The sequence below is a fragment of the Parasteatoda tepidariorum genome, chromosome 6 (genome assembly GCF_043381705.1).
Source record: "Parasteatoda tepidariorum isolate YZ-2023 chromosome 6, CAS_Ptep_4.0, whole genome shotgun sequence".
Classification (NCBI taxonomy): Eukaryota; Metazoa; Arthropoda; class Arachnida; order Araneae; family Theridiidae; genus Parasteatoda; species Parasteatoda tepidariorum.
In genome coordinates, this window is record NC_092209.1 from 7,414,397 (window position 1) to 7,420,396 (window position 6,000).

Genomic DNA, 6,000 nt, shown 5'->3' on the forward strand with positions numbered 1-6,000 from the left:
TTCAGCTGCCACTTTCGAAAGGCCCAGATCTCTAGTCAGATCATCAAGTTCAACCTGAGAGAAGGACTAAGGTGAACCGGCTACAAATGGCTTATATTCGATATCGGAGTATTAAAGTTCTGGTTGTTCCGAGTCTGAAGAAATAACTGAAGGCAAAGGCTCATCAGATCCATGAGGTATTGCCGATGGAATGTTATCAGGATAAGATATTCTTTTTGATTTTGCCAATTATACCCAAGAACATGGCAAGAACAAAAATAACAATCATCAATTGGTTTTTAGGCTCCCTCCATGTCATAGGAATTCCAAATCGTGAAGTAGTCTTCTTTCCTCGGAGTCATAAGCGTAGATTATTGAGAAGCTGCACACAGACTTTATGAGGAGCCCATGATTTGTCCTGGTCTCCAAGTTTCATGGCAAACTACACGAGATAAAAATGCATTACATAGTTTGTAACACATTTTTAACAGCATGATCTTCACCGCCATGTTTCACTAAAAGCGCAGAGAAAAGCAGACGTTAAAAATGCTTCCGAAAAAAGACTCCCGATTACGCTTGCTAATATTCATAATAATATATAACAGAACTCAGCAAACCGAAAAAAAGAATTCCTTCGTCACTATTGGTAGAGAGATATTCGGACAGAGAGAGGGGCGGTGACAGGAAGATGTCATAAAGGGGTACTTTTGCAGATTTAACTAAAGTTAAATGTTAGTCAGAAAGAAGAGATGAAATTCAAAAACTAAAATTTTATGGTAAATGTTCATAAAAATTCCATTAAAATTGAATTTTTCATGAAAACGTGACGTGAGGGAAATTTTTCAATGTGTTTATCATTTCAGCATCAAAAAATGCATTAAGTTCAGCTATCAGCCCCTTGTATTTTTTTCATCGCAGGCCTGTGATATTATTTATTCTAATGTGTTTGCATTGTACTGTATTTATCCCAATGCTCTATGCCATTTTATGTTCTCACCCTTATGGATAGTCTAGACATAAACAACACAAACAATGTACACCTCACAATCTGTACTGGCTCGCCATTACGGAGCCAACTTGACTGATCACGCCCCACCTCTGATCTATCTCACTTGTCACCAGGGGACGGGGCCGTGATGTGCCGTGGGACCAATGATGTTATATTTATTTAAAAAAATGTTTGATGTGGCTAATTATTACTTATTGTGATGTATTTGTCCTTAATGATGTTAGCTTTTTATGTTTAAACCCCGACAGTAGTCCAGTCATTCATTAATCAGTTTCTTCCCTTTTTTCAGATCCAAAAGAGAACAACGGCGATTAATCAACACAACAAGTGGAACAGATGCAACACTCAACTAAACTTAGTAGTCATAATTATCTAGTCTTTTTCTTTCTGGGAACGCAATCTTTGGGATACGCAGTTATTGTGAAAGAGATCTAATAAACTTTTTTAATTATTTAGTGAACACCTCCAAATCTCCAAGTATCAGTTGGAAGACCTAACAAACAAACGCTGATCCTTCCAGACGGAGGTGCGCCAATAAGAGGGATGTGTTCGAAAGGGAATGTGTTGTGTCGGGTCGAAAGGGAATGTACCATCATGTGCACAATAAGGCTAACACTCCAAAGTGCTGTCAACAAATCAAACCCCATCTCACAGATCCTCTAAATTTTTGTAATTTTTCATATTTATAATGAAAGCATATTGAATGCTGGCGATCCTTTTTTTTCGTGTCGGAGGCGCCAAATCTCCTAGTACGAATTGAGTGAAACATAGCACAAAGTGTAATGACACAATTACAATGCTAGAGGCGTCATGCTCATTTTTATGGAACCTGTCGCGAATATTGTGGGTGGGTGAAAACAAAACCAGGTTTCGTTTTTTTAAGAATTCCAGGTTTTTTAGATGATTTCTTTCTTCCAATGACTGCTTCATCTTAACTCTTCAATTTTCACCACAAACTTAAGGGTCAGTTTTAAGTTAACTGCAGTAACATAGCTAGTAATTTCTACGAAGTGCAACTTTAGAAGTAATTTTTTATTTTATTATATTATCATAGTATACACATAAATTCTAACTTAGTTTTAATTTTAATTTCATTCTATTCTAATTATAATTTTAAGTATAACTTTAATTTACTTTAATTTTGATCTTAATTTATAATTGTGTAACCTACCCCCTTAACTTACAGCAAGCCTAGACAAGGAACATAGTGGTCTGTGGGTCTGTTGGGTTGAAGGATCGGGTACTAGGTGCACGGGATCGTACACATAGCTTCTAAGTGGCCGCTGGTGCCGATGTGCCAGAGTCTTTTGGACCACTGATGTCTTGGGGCCAGTGATTTACGTAGAGGCCACTTCAACGTTGTAAACCCGCTACGCGGTTAGCTGGCCACGTGCGGTGACTGAACTGTTAGTTTCTGCCATGGGGGACTAAGGGATAGAACGTTCGCCTCCCAATGTGGTGACCTGAGTTCCAATTCCAGCAAATGGCAGATCGATATGAATTCCGTAGCCGGCTCGCATGCTGATGAAAATTATCCTCTATGAAATGAAAATTATCCACATAATAATATATCCACATAATAAAATATATAAATGATGAAAATTATCCACAGTGCTGATGAAAATTATCCTCTATGGTAGACCGATCATGGGTTACAGTTCCCTTGTCGTCAGGCTAACCGACAGAGGTTTTCGTGGTTTTCCTCTTCATGATACTCAAATGCGGTTTAGATCATCAAAAGGTCCGAGGATTTCCCTCAATAATCGATCCAGCAGTTCCCTTGCCTTCTAGATTGGGTTCAAAATGACGAGGCTACAGAGTTGAGCTTTTGTAGTCGCAAATTCAAAATTGGGACGGCTGTTCAACGACGGCTATTAAACTGTTAGTTTACAAATGCAGTAATGGATTTTTCAACTTATGGAATTTGCTGAGAAAATAAACTAAAATAAACTATCAGACATTTCTTAAATAAAACAAGCGTAAAAGTGTTGTATTTTGTGTATGTGTGCAAATACAATAACATCATATTCTGCCGTATAAATTTTATGAAAGATGTCAGATCTCATAATACAAATTACTTTTAATCCCAAATGCCGTCAAAGACATATGGATAAACATTCAGTGCGTCTAGAAAAATAAATTATCAGACTTTAAGAGTGGTTTAATAATTTAACTGCTGAACAGTTGTTTTTTTCTGCTACGATTGTAACTGGTAAAAGGATTAGGAAATGAATTAATGTTTGTTTTAGAAGTGTAAGAAATGGTATAAAATCGCAAGTTGAGAAGATATTGTTCACCACTAGATTTGTTTGCCAGAATTATTCTGTTCATCTATCAAAGGTAGGTTTGAAACGAAATATTCTTTTAACAATATTTTGCTTATCTGACATATCTTGAACGTATTTATTGTTCTAATATCTAATTTACTGAATTTAATATTTTTACTTTAAGCTCTCTTCTTGTTGCTTATTTTTAGATATTAGAGAGTATTTTTTTGTTAAGATTAAAGTTTTTTAAAACAAGTTTTTATTTCACATTTCTAATCTTTTAAATAAAATAATAATAGATAAATTCTCATCGAAATTTGTGTTATTTTTCTATTCCTTTTCCGAGTTGATTTTTTTAAAATATAAATCTGTTTATTTTCTAAAATTTACGGTCTTTCCTCACAAGTAAAGTTGTAATTGATTAATTTAATGGTTTAAAGGCTCACACTTTACAATTCTTCAGGGGAGTATTTTTAGAAGAAATTTTTTTTTCTTAAATAACACGGTTTACATGAAGGTAATATGATATTTGTGTGCAATGTGTTGTTATTCATCGAAAAGTCCGTAAACTTGTAAAGTACTTATCTGGAAATAATAAATAGAATCTTTTTCATGCAAGAACAAATATGACTTATCATAATTTTATCCATTAAATATTATTAGTCGTTAATTTCCATCTTTTCTTCAATTTTTCTATTTTCGTAAATTTCAATTTTTTTAACTTTTTTTCCATTTTTTATAATTTTAATCATTTTCCCATTTTTTTCTCAATTTTTTTAATTTGAATTGTTTTTTTCCTCATTTTTTTAAAATTTTCTTTAATTTCAATCGTTTTTTCATTCCCCCCCCATTTTTTTTATTTTAATCGTTATTTATTGTTTCCCCATTTTCTTTAATTTCAATCGTTTCTACATTTTTTTTCCATTTAAATCGTTGCTTCTTTTTTTTTTTCATTTTCTTTAATTTCAATCATTCCTTTATCTTTTATTTTAATCGTTTCCTCTTTTTTTCCATTTTCTTTAATTTAAATCGTTTCTACATTTTTACATTCTTTTTAAATTTCAACTGTTTTTTTCCCTTCTTTCATATTTTCCTTAATTTTAATCATTTCTTCAATTCTTTCCCATTTTCTTCAATGTCAATCGTTTCAACTTTCCTACCCATTTTTTTAAAAATTTCATCCCTTTTTTTTTCATATCTTCTATAATTTTAATCATTTCTTCAATTCTTCTCCATTTTTTTTGAAATTCCAATCGGTTCTTTATTTTGTCCCGTTTTCTTCTAATTTCAATCATTTCTTCATTTTTTTCATTTATTTATTAAATATTTTACATATTTACTAATAGTCTCATTTTTTAAAAAAAAAACAGTTAATAGCCCATTTTTAAATTCTTTAAATATTTAATCGTTGCTTTTTAAAAAAAATCTGCTTATCTGTTAAATATTTATTCTGAAATGAATGATTAATTCATTGAAATGAAGTGATTATTTCTTTCATTCAACTGAATCTAAGAAACTGCTTACGAATTTTGGATCAATGAAGTTTATTTTTTCAATGCACAATCGTATCTTTCAATTAAATCGATATAAAAAGAATTCTCATACATTTCGGATTAGTGCAAATCATTTTTTTGTTTGTTATACAGTATATTTACAGAACAATTTTTTTACTACACAATCAACTAGATCCTATAAAAATCCGTGAAAATTGTTTTTTGCTATTACACAATCGTATTCTTGTACCAACTGTATGAATAAAAGAAATTATAAATTTTGGATCAATCTAATTTTTTGCAATTTTTTAATAAACATGATCTGAAAAAACTTCCGAATGATTCATTTTTTGCAGTCTTTCAATCTACTGTTTCTAAAAAAAAATCTCACTAATTTCAGATCACTTCAAAAGATTTTTTTTGACGAATGATTCATGCATTCTTTTAGTCAACTACATCTGAGAGAAATCTGAAGAATTTCAGAATAATGTGAAAAATTCATTATTTTGCAATAATGTAATCGTATCGTTCAATCTATCAGCTCTAAAAATCTCACAAAATTTCGGATAAGTTTAAATTGTTTATCAATCGTTTACTCATTTAACGTTTTCATATAATTTTGAAAATAGCACTCTTCATACTTCTTTATTCCATCCGTTCTATTCTATTTTTGATATTTTTTTTCTCCTTTTTTTCCTTTTTTCTCTTTTTTACCATTCATTTCTTATCGATTCACAACAAAAAATTATGTAAACTAAAATTCCATAAAAAAATTTTAAGTTATAAATTCAAAACATATAAAAATGCGGGACAATAATTAACTTTTAAACTTTGCTTTAAAAACAAACACTTGCAACTCGAGATGAAGAAGGCAGCCGCAATTTGCTGGTTGTCCATAAGCAACTAGACTGTCAACAAATCAGTTAAACTGGTTGTGTGTTAACGTAACAGTTTTTAGGCTAGGTATATTATAATGCTGAATCAATTTTTAAAGTGACGTCAAGCCTGAGTGACGATCCTGAATGGCTGCTGAATCATGGTATAAAGAAATGGCAACCAATCAGTTTCAACACACATACGTGACGTCACTCGCATGCAATTGAATACTTTTTAATTTTGAAGTAACATCATCAGGAAACAAAGAGAAAATAATTCGCGATCGCAACGCTTGAGTACGCCATCTAGCGGGAGCCTGTAAATATCAGACATTAATTTATCACGTTTTCATTTAGTTCCATCATAGTGCGTGGAG

General features: G+C 31.8%; 1 protein-coding gene and 1 long non-coding RNA gene across 3 annotated transcripts in view; one reads left to right on the forward strand and one right to left on the reverse strand.

Moving 5' to 3' along the window:
* Positions 1-6,000, reverse strand: part of LOC122270104 (calcitonin receptor-like) — a 223,762-nt gene that overhangs the window by 62,023 nt on the left and 155,739 nt on the right. The gene's annotated exons all lie outside the window — the stretch shown is intronic.
* Positions 3,170-6,000, forward strand: part of LOC107439250 (uncharacterized) — a 13,019-nt gene continuing 10,188 nt past the window's right edge. The window contains exon 1 of one of the 2 annotated variants that reach the window (XR_006225607.2): positions 3,170-3,328. This is a non-coding gene — a long non-coding RNA (uncharacterized lncRNA). The remainder of the gene's footprint in view (positions 3,329-6,000) is intronic. The other variant, XR_011636939.1, reaches the window with a different exon arrangement.